The 11,339-nt window shown below is 40.8% G+C and overlaps 1 protein-coding gene and 1 pseudogene across 1 annotated transcript in view; one reads left to right on the top strand and one right to left on the bottom strand.

The window, feature by feature from the left end:
* NDUFA12 (NADH dehydrogenase (ubiquinone) 1 alpha subcomplex, 12) overlaps positions 1 to 11,339 on the bottom strand; it is a 26,409-nt gene that overhangs the window by 4,515 nt on the left and 10,555 nt on the right. The gene's annotated exons all lie outside the window — the stretch shown is intronic.
* LOC103603479 lies at positions 4,923 to 6,260 on the top strand (annotated as a pseudogene).

Genomic DNA, 11,339 nt, shown 5'->3' with positions numbered 1-11,339 from the left:
CCCCGCGGTGGCGCTCCTGCGCCTCGCTCAGCCAGTGAGCGGGAACCAGTCTGTATGTGGGATCCGAACCCTAGGGCGGGAGCGCCTCCGCGCTTCCCAAGCGGCGCACTTATCCAGTGCGCCACCAGGCCAGCCCATGGACACTTTTCTAAACACTTTAGAAACATTAACTTATTTAAGCCTACAACAACTCTAGAGGTACATATTATTATCCCACTTTAATAAATGAGACAACCAGGGCCCTGAGAGTTTAAATAACTTGCCCAAGGTAGTGGAGCTAGGATTCAAACCCAGGCTACCTCTTCAAAAAGCCCAATTCCATTAATAACAAAAACAAAAGGATACATATGCACAGAAAAAGAGGAAATTGGAATAATATATATCAAAATGTCAACAGTGGTTGTTTCTATGTGGTAGGATAACAGGTTATTTTTATTTCCTTTGTTATTTTCTGAATTTTCTATGATGAACATATACTACTTCATAAGAAGTATATTAAGAAGAAAAATCCTTCTAATTCAAATCCATTCTACAGATGGTTTATAAAGCCTGCCCAAGTCATCTGTCATGTATTTTGAGTTTATAAATAGGTTCTGTCTACCTCTAACTTCATTTTATCCTACTTAAGCTATCATTAAAAAAAAAAAAAAAAAAAATCACTCCTTCTAAAGTACTCAAATGTTTTAGTGGCAGACAGACTGTTGCTCTAGGTCCACCTTAATGGAAATTTTTTCTCAATACAATGTCATTCACTAAAGGTTTCATGTTTCTATCTAGAAACCTCAAAATTTTCTATACATAACTATCTCTACCATATACTATAGCTCTGATAACCTGCGAATACAATAAAAACTTATTCTGGAAACTGGAATCAAGAGCAGTTCCTTGTTCACCAAGAGTAACATGTAATTTACTTCCACACCCCAGGTATAGGATTTTCCAACAACTCATCTTTGTAAAATGTTAGAATCAATATTAAATGAAGCATTGAACAGCAAGTGAAACATGTTAAACAAAAGCTGAATTTTAAAAATCAAAATAAACTTGTCTTCTGCTCATCGTGAACATGTTTTAACAGAGAAAGGTTATAAAGAAAAGTAACATTCTATAACATAGGAAAATCTACCTATGCAGTCTAGTTTCTTAGAACAAAGTCTCTTAATATTCTAATTTTCTAGAGGAGAAAATAAACATTAGGAAGGACATATTTTGAAAAGAATCTCACGACCTATTGTGCTGAGTAACACTCACTTCAATTTAAGGAGTATCTTACACAGCACTCACTACTACCTGAAGAAGGCTAGATAAGGCAGATATACCAAGAGGAAGAAAACAATATTCTCTGCCATCGACAGCTGGCAATTTATTTTAGGGAATAATATTTTAAAAGACTACAACAAATGATTCAGTGGGATGAGGTACTAAGAAGGACAGGCTTAAATTAGAATGGATTTCAGAGGTAAATTTCATTTACCAGATTCATTAAAGAAAGGCTATAAAAAGTAACCAAACATGCCATCCTTATAATACCTAGCTAAAGTGAAAAAAACTGATTATTGTATCCAAAAAATAATGGTTTCAAGTAAAATATTGTGTCTACATTCATTCACTCATCAAATATTTATTTTGCAACTACTATGTGCTAAGCAGTATTCTAGCATGGTAGGTAGGGAAATAAACAAGAAATTAAATAATAAATAACACCAGACAGAGGTAGGTAAGTGCTACCAAGGGAAAAACTAGAGTAGGGGGAGGGGATGGTGTCAGAGGGGAACAGGTTTTAGCGTGGGTTATCTGGGGAGCCACTGAAGCAGGCTCTTGAATAAACTGAAGGTGTGAGCCATGCAAAATCTGGGGAAACAGCTAGTGCAAAGAGACTGAAGTGGGAGTTGCTCACTGTACAAAGAAAAGCAAAGAAGGCCAAGGTGGCTAAGTCAGAGTTAGCAGCACAGTGTAACACAGAGCTAGGCAGGACTGAGATCACATAAGGCCTTGCAGAACATGTAAGAAGGTGGGGTTTTTATTCTCACTACAACGGGAAGCCACTGGACAGTTCCGAGCAGAGATTTGATGTGATCTGATTTACATTTTAAAATAATCATTCTAATTACTTAGGATGTGGAGAATATTAGTGTGTTGCATGAATGTAATCAGACCAGTTGGGAAGTTGTGGTAGAAATCCAGGCAAGAGATAACTATAGCTTGGACTAGAATAATAGTCATGGGTGATCAGTTGTGGGACATATTCAGGAAGTAAAGTGTAAAGAATTTGATGCTAGACTGGACATTAGAAAGAGTTGAAGATGACCCTTAAGTTTTTGGCTTGAGTAAACAAGAGTCATTTAAGTGCTCGGAAATAGTTTGCTTGATAGGTTTGTTAATCTACCTATCCACTGGGCACCTGAAGAATTGAAAAAAATCAAATACATTAAATTTATAAATGTTAACCTAAAATGCTTAAAAGTATATAATTAATTAAATTTGCAAATGGGTGTAACTGTTTAGGAGAATTTAAACCTTTTCATTAGACTTTGTCAAACATTCACCAAAGAGCAGGAGAAAATGATTATTCTTTATTTTTATGCAAAAATATTTGATTTACTAATCTTGTTATTCTATTTATAAATTGAACCTCAAGACTTATGAACTAGGTTTTATAATTTGCAGTTGTAATAAATAGGATATTAATTTTAAAGCCAAATTGCTATTAATCTTTTTTACATACAAAAGCCCCTCAGACACTTAAAAACTGAAAGTGACAAGCAGAATATTTAGTGGAATGGGGAAATGTCTGTGATATATTAAGCGAGGGGAGGAGAAAGCAAGCCACAAAATATTGTGTATATTACAACAGAAATGTATATGTATATTGTTATTTATAATCACAAACTTTCATCTAAAGAGGGTGTGACCAATAAACTACAACCAATTTTCCTCACTGTAATGGGAAAAAAACCCCAACAACTGAATATGATTGTGAACACAACAACTGCATAAAAAATGCTTTAAGAAGGGCTAAAGGAGATATGTCAAATGTTGACAGTGGTTGTCTCTTAGAGGTTTGTGTTTCACCCTCCCTTGCCAGAATCTTTAAACTTTTCTAATCTCTCCACATTTTTTTCAAGAACAGATTCTATGCAGATTCAATGAATTTCATGTTGCCAAATCACACGGACACTGCTCTGTCATAATCTTATTCAGCCTCTCTGGCAACAATCAATAAAGCGGAGCCTTCCCTTCTTGAAATGCTAATCTCTCTTTCCTTTCCTCCTACTTTGCTAGCTACTTCTTATTCTTCTTTGCTGGTTTGACCAATGTCCTAGCTCCAGATTCATAGATCCAGCTGTTTGTCTGACATATCTATTCACTTGAATTTCCAAAAGGTATTGCAAACTTACTATGGCCCAAAAAGAGGCTTCTGATTCTAATCTGCCACCACCCCCATCTACCCCCTTCTCTCAGTCTCCATCTCAATGAATGGTCCCACCACTGTGGTACCAACCATTCAAGCACAAAATAGTGCCAACCATCCAAGCCCCAAATCTATGAATCATCCTTGATTCCTGTCTATCATTTCCACATAATCCTCCTAAGACCTGCCACCCTACTTCTCTACAAAGGCTTCTAGAACACAACGTGCAAACAAACAAAAAAAAAGCTGACCACAGTGATGTTAAGCATCCTAAATAAATTAACCTTACCAGAGCAGAAACAGTTATTGGGGGCTGGCCTATTAACTTAACTTGGGAGAGTGTAATGCTGACAAAACCAAGGTCCAGGGTTTGTATCCCCAAACAGGCCAGCCACAAGGGAAAAAAAAAAAAAAAAAAAAAAAAAAAAAAAAAAAAAAAAAAAAAAAAAAAAAAAAAAAACCCTTTAACCCACACTATTATTTTTTTATTTATTTATTTTTTTTCCGTGTCCGGCAACGGATCGCAACCCTCAGTGTCGCCCCCGTACCGGACCGGGACCGGCAACGGGATCGCAACCCTCGGCGTTGCCCCCGTGCCTCGCTCAGCCAGTGAGCGGGAACCGGTCCGTATGCGGGATCCGAACCCTCAGCGGGAGTGCCTCCACGCTTCCCAAGCGGCGCACCAGCGCAGTGCGCCACCGGGCCAGCCCCCTACACTATTATTTTTAAGAGAATGTACTTATGTGTTACTTGAGTAATAAAACATTAATTTTAATAAGCAAAACCCCTACAGAGACTAATATACTACACTGAAGGAGAAAAGACATGCTACTTAGAAATGAACAGAAGGTGCCACCAAGTGGGAAAACAGTATATACACAGTAGAGAAAAATCTAAGCAAGCCATGCTGTTGTTTTCAAACTTGGTTCAAAAGACTTCAAGATTCTAATACTTAAAAACAAAAAAAGCATATCTTTATTTCTCCTGATGTAAGTGAAAACAATAATTTGTACGGGCTGGCCGGTTAGATCGGTTGGTTAGAGCATGGTGTTAGTTAACATGGTTTGGATCCCCACACTGGCCAGCTGGTGAAAAGAAAAAAAATAGTAATAACAATTTTCTACTGTCTCATGCGTGAAATAGCCCAAACTTTCTACCTTTCCATACTCCACAACTTTTTACCTTGTCAAGTTTCATGTAGATACTAGTTACTTAGTTTATATGTTACTAATTCTATGTAAAAGCTAAGTACCATAACAACGAAAATAAAGACTTTTGTGCTTTCTGTATAGATGGTGGCAATTAGCTCACTTAAAGATAAAAGTGAGGGCAACCAAAAGTGGTATAAAATAGCATTTGTAGGGGATGGCGGCAGGTGAGCTGACTGGTCCAGGGTTGTGGGCATGGCTGAGGCCAGGAAGCAGATCTACCAGCATCTGCTGCAGGCGGGAAGTGCTTAAAGATAAAAGTGAGGGCAACCAAAAGTGGTATAAAATAGCATTTGTAGGGGATGGCGGTAGGTGAGCTGACTGGTCCAGGGTTGTGGGCATGGCTGAGGCCAGGAAGCAGATCTACCAGCATCTGCTGCAGGCGGGAAGTAAAGGAGCAGAGCAGTCAGAAAAGTTTCCTGGCTCAGCCTGTAACCTTCCTGGACATCTATACACACTGGTAACAAACCTCAGAACTTGGCCAGAAGCAGAAGGCAGAGGATGATGCAGTACTGCAAGCCAAGAAGATGAGTATGTAGGACCCTATTAGCAGCCCAGAGAGCTCGGAAGAGGAGGAAACAGAAACCGAATCTGCCAAAGCCACCCCCAAACTACCGTCTACCAACTCCTCTGTCACATGGGTGGACATGCCATCAAGCATGAAAGAAAAAGCCAAGGCAAAGACCAAGAAAGCCAGCAAGATGGGGAACTCCATGCCACACTCTGCCTCCAAGAAGTCAGTAGCCCACTTCCTCTCTGGGAAGTTGCCCAAGAAGTCAGCAGAGCCCTCAGCAAATACCGTCTTGGTCTCAGAAACTTAGGGCAGGGTCCCAGCCTCGGAGCTGCTGCCAAGCCTGGGATGGTGTAAGTGGGCAGGCTGACAGCTCCAGTGAGGACACCTCCAGCTCAAGTGATGAGACAGACTTGGAGGTGAAACCCTCAGTAGAACCAGTGCAGGTGAATGCCTCGCCAGACCTTATCAAGAGGTTGCCAGCAAAAGCGTTAGCCTCAACCCCTAGGAAGGTGGGGGATGTGACACCCCAGGTCAGAGGAAGTGCCCTGGCCCCAGCAGGGAGGGTCAAGAAGCCAGAGGAGGCGTCGGAGAAGAGCAAGGAGGAGTCTGAAAATGAGGAGGAGGCTCCTGCAGGGACACCCAGCCAGGCCTCTGAGAAAATTCTCCAGGTCAGAGTTGCCTCAGCCCCGGCCAAGGGAACCCCTGGGAAATGGGCTACCCCAGCACCCACTGGGAAGGCGGGACCCACAGCCACCCAGGGGCCAGAGGAGGACTCAGAGAGCAGCAGCAAAAACAGTGAGGAGGAGACATCCTGCTTCAGGCAAAGCCCTTGGGGAAGACCTCCCAGGTCAGAGCTCGCTCAGCCCCTGACCAGGAGTCCCCCAGGAAAGGGGCTGCCCCAGCATCCCCTGACAGGACAGGGACGACAGACACCCAGGCCCAGGTGGGGAAGCAGAAGGAAGACTTGGAGAGCAGCAGTGAGAACTCAGACAGTGAGGAAGAAACGCCAGCAGCTAAGAGCCTAACCATGAGCCCAGCTCAGGTGAAGCCCATGGGGAAAAACCCCCAAGTCAGACCTGTCTCTGCTGTGGGTGTGGGACTTAACCTTAACCCTGACTCTATTTAATTTTATTTCAGAAAATAAAGGACTTGAAGAAAAAAATAATTTTTTCAAAAAATGGTATTTGTTATCTACTTAAATACTTTCAGAGTATTCTCTTCAATCACATTAAACTAATATAAATTCCTGAAGAAGAAATTAAAATCTTCTTGCCGATCCTGTAAGAGAATAAAACTTAGATGGGAAAATGAAGGTACTATAACAAAAACAATAGACACTAAATTATAGTACAGTATTAGTCTACCAGCTAGTAGTCCTTAAATGACTATAAGCTCCAAGAAAGCAAGGACCAGATATATTTCACTCACCACTGGTAATGTATAAACCCATCAATGCCTAACATATACTGGGGTGCTCAATAAATATTTGTTGGATGAATGAACAGTTTGTAAGCTGAGTGATGTGCTGGGTTCTAGGTAATAAGTTTCTTATTTTCAAGGTACTGGTAGCTCCACTCCCATCCAAAACATCTGTATTACCATGTATACCTTTTGTTTATCTACTGGTGGATACAGTAGCCTCACTGGCTGCTGGTAGATTCAAAGAAGTGAAGGCCTTGAGATGAGATAGACAAAATTAACTCATTTTCCCACAAGATTTCTATTGTTTCCTGCAAGAATAGGGAATACAATGTGAAACAGAGAAGTTCACTAAAGATATTCCCTGATTCTATCAAAAACAGTGATGCCTCTGAAGGGAAATCCATCCCTAGTTCAGATTATGCAGCTACTGACCAGATTCATAAGACTATCATAGGCCACACTTGACACCTGATGGCTCAGAAGGACAGAGGACAGGAACCACAGCTTGCCAGCTGGGCAGCATCAGTTGTTTCTCTCACTGGGAGTCTTTGTAGTTGTTGATGCAGGTGACAGCTCACTCAACCATCCAGGAGCTATTTTCTTCAACTCTCTACATGACACAGCACAGGCTCAAGGGAGATGAGAGCCACACTGGACACTGCCCTGACTTAAAAGCTTCATGCTCCACCAAAGCCAACATCTCTCTTACAACTCCATAGGCATAGCTTCAGGATTCCCCTTCCCACAAGGCTCATGCTAGCTTTAAGATTAGCAGTAGCAGCATTCAGAGAAGTCCAAGCTAACTCATCAGGCTTTTTATAATTCTTCTCAATCCAGATGCAATTTACCAATCAGAGGTCAATTTTATGTAGCTATATACTTGATACAATTTTATCTGGTTTCCAGGGCAACAGAGCTAGGCATTTAACTGAAGGTTATATTCTCTTAACTATTAATTTATGAAGTTAAATTGTATACTACAATAGGTAAAATCACATCAAAGTCTATCTCCAGCACCAATCTCTATCCTAACTTCCAAACGACTGTTTTCACCTATTCTCTCACCATCTCCACTTGGTTATCTATCAAGTATCTTATACTTAACATGGACAAAGTAGAACTCTTGACTACCTCTTCCAAATCTGCTCTGTCTTCCCTGTCTCAGTTACTGTACCACCAGTAGTTCAGGCCCAAAATCTTAAGTCATTGTTGACTCCCTATTCTCTCAAAATCCCGTCAATCGGCAAATCCTGTTGACTCCATCCTACTTGAAAATATATCCCCGAGATAAGCAGCCCCCAATGATCACCTCCTCCTTGTATTCACACCCTTGTATAAAACACTCTCCTTGAGTGTGGGCTGGACTGACTGACTTGCTTCTAATAAATAAACAGCAAAAGAATACGATGTCACTTATGAGATTAGGTTTAAAGCCTGTGGCTTCTGCTTTGGGTGTTCTCTTTTGCTCTTTCTCAGATCTCTCACTTGGGAAGCCAGCTGCCATGTTATGAGGTGGCCCTGTGCAGAGACCCACTCAGTTAGCTTGGAACCAAATCTTCTGAGGTCTATCTACAGCCATGTGAGTGAGTTTGGCACTGGATCCTTCCCAAGTCAAGCTTTGAGAAGACTGCAGCATCAGACAATATCTCAGCTACAGCCTTGTGTGACAGCCTGAGCTAAACTGTGCTTGAATTGCTGACCCACCAAAATGGTGAGATAATGTTTATTGTCTTAAGCTAAGTTCAGAATAACTTGTTATACAGTAATAGATAGCCACTGCAATCCCACATCTCACAACCTGCATCATTAGCCTTCTAGTCCAGCCTCCATCACCTCCTACCCAGACAACTACATACGATAGCTTCCTAAGTGACTAGTCTGCTTTCATGCTTGCCTCTCCTGCTTCCTCTATTCTTCACAGCAGTCACAGATATATATTTTTTTTGACTGGTAAGGGGATCGCAACCCTCGGCCCGGTGTGGACCGCACCACACTCAACCAGTGAGCACACTGGCCATCCATATATAGGATCCGAACCTGCAGCCTCGGCGCTACGAGCGCTGCACTCTCCCGAGTGAGCCACGGGGCTGGCCCTCACAGAGATGTTTTAAAAATGTAAATCAGAGTCCAAAAGCCATATGTGCTTGGTGTCAGGTGTGGGAGAGGGGGAGTGCTACAGTAGCCCAGCAAGGTGCGTCATTGCATGGGGAGAGAAACGTGTCCTCAAGAAGGGGAGGAGGATGGCAACCCAGTATGGGGTGTTGGAGGCAAAGTGGGGTAAGAAGGAAGTCCACTGGGGGGGTGGGGGGATGGCAGCAATTGGAACTTAGCTACGCACAATGGAATAGACCAAATAAATAACTACAGTAACTACATTAAGAAAAAAAGATACAAATACAGAAAGGGAGAAAACTAGAATGTAACCTGTAGTGTAGAACTGGAATCAGTCATATGAAATCACTAAATATGTGTATATATTCCCTAGCTCATCTACTGAGAAGGCCTGGGAGCACTGACACCCCAATAACAATCAGCATATCTTGCATTCAGACCTTAGTCTCTAAATACCATTCTCCATTAAAAAACAAGCAAGCAAGTAAACAAAGAACAAATATAGGGCTCCTTGGAGAAATGACTGTCTTTAAGGCTGAGACAGGGAAACTATAAGATCAACCTGGAACATCTTGTGTCAAAAAGCAAGGATATGGTCCAAGAATGATGGGGACATCAAAAGGGCCTCAAATTCTAATATCTAAAGTATATAACGAACTCATAACACTTAATAGCAAGAAAAAAAAGAACTCAACTTAACAATGGGCAAAGGACCTAATTAGACATTTCCCAAAAGAAGACATACAAAAGTGGCCAACAAATATATGAAAAAAATGCTCATCATCACTAATCGTCAGGGAAATGCAAATTAAAAACCTAATAAAATATCACATCACACCTGTTAGAATGACTGGTATGAAAAAGACAAAAGATAGCTCCCTTGGTTAGAGCGTGGTGCTGGTAATTCCAAGGTCAAGGGTTCGGATCCCCCTATAGGCCAGTCGCAAAAAAAATAAAATAAAAAAAATAAAAAAGTAAGTGTTTGCAAGGGTGTGAAGAAAAGGAAACCTTGTATATTGTTGATAAAAATGTAAGTTAATATAGCTATTATGGAAAACAGTATAAGGTTCCTCAGAAAACTAAAAACAGAATTATCATATGATCCAGCAATCCCACTTCTGGGTATATATCCAAAGGAACTGATTGGTCAGTATGCTGAAGAGATATTTGCACTCCCATGTTCACTGAAGCATTATTCACAACAGCTAAAATATGAAAGCAACCTAGGTGTCCCTCATCAGATGAATGCATAAAAAAAGTGGTGTGTATATATATAATAGAATACTACTCAGCCTTAAAAAAGAAGGAAATTCTATTATTTGTGATATCGTGGATGAACCTGGATGCCAATATGCTTAATGAAATAAGCCAGGCACATAAAGACAAATACTGTATGATCCCACTTACATGCTGAATCTAAAAAAAGTTTAACTCATATAAGTAGAGAGTAGAATGGTGGGTACTAGAGGCTGGAGGAGACGGAAGAATGGGAAAAGAGGAGATGTTGATCAAAGGGTACAAAATTTCAGTTAGATAGGAGGAATAAACTTTAGTGATCTATTGCACAGAACAGTGACTACAATAAATGACAATGCATTGTACATTTCAAAATTGCTAAAAGACTAGATTTAAAAAAAAATAAGCGAGGTGATGAATTTGTTAACTAGCTTGATTTAATCATTCCATAACGTAAACATGTATCAAAACATCACGCTGTATGCCATACATTTATACGATTATTATTTGTCAATTAAAATTAGAAATTAAAAAAACCTGGAAAACAAACCCCCACCCCCAAATAACCCAAAAAGGACCCCAAATGCAGCCTGAATGCCTCCCAGCTAGACAAATTGAGCTCAATTTGAGCAATAAAAGAACCAATTATAGGAATGAGTTACAACTCATTGATTAAAATAAGAGTTAATGTTGATATAAACAAATAAATGAATTGATTAATTGTCTGATGAGTAATGGGACGAGCAATAAAAGAACCAATTATAGGAATGAGTTACAACTCATTGATTAAAATAAGAGTTAATATTGATATAAACAAATAAATGAATTGATTAATTGTCTGATGAGTAATGGGACAGCAACATAACTCAAAGTATCTCTCCACAAAATGCTAATTCATTACAAAGAGGAGATGTATTAGTCTTTTTATGTTGCTATAATGGAATACCTGAGACTGGGTAATTTATAAAGCACAGAGTATTATTCGGCTTACAATTCCGGGACAGCTGCATCTGGAACAGGCCTCAGGCTGCTTCTACTCATGGCGGAAAATGGCAGGCCAGCCCATGGGTACAAGCAGATCACATGATGAGGGGAAGCGAGAGAAAGCGAGAGACAGACAGAGAGAGAGAGAGAGACAGAGAGAGGGAGAGGGAGAGGAAGGGAGGGAGTGAGGGAGGTGCTAGGGTCTTTAAACAACCAGCTCTCACAGGAACATAGAGCAGGAACTCACTCACTATGCACCCCCAGGGCGTTAATCAATTCATGAGAGATCTGCCCCCATAATTCAAACCGCTCCCAACATTGCCAAGTTGGGCATCACATTTTTTTTTTTCCTTTTTGTCTTTTTTTCGTGACTGGCAGCAGATCGCAACCCTCAGTGTTGTGCCCATACCAGACCGGGACCGGCAACGGGATCGCAACCCTCGGTGTTGCG

This window comes from Galeopterus variegatus, unplaced genomic scaffold (genome assembly GCF_000696425.1).
Source record: "Galeopterus variegatus unplaced genomic scaffold, G_variegatus-3.0.2 Scaffold4619, whole genome shotgun sequence".
Lineage (NCBI taxonomy): Eukaryota > Metazoa > Chordata > Mammalia > Dermoptera > Cynocephalidae > Galeopterus > Galeopterus variegatus.
This window is presented reverse-complemented; position numbering and strand designations above follow the sequence as displayed.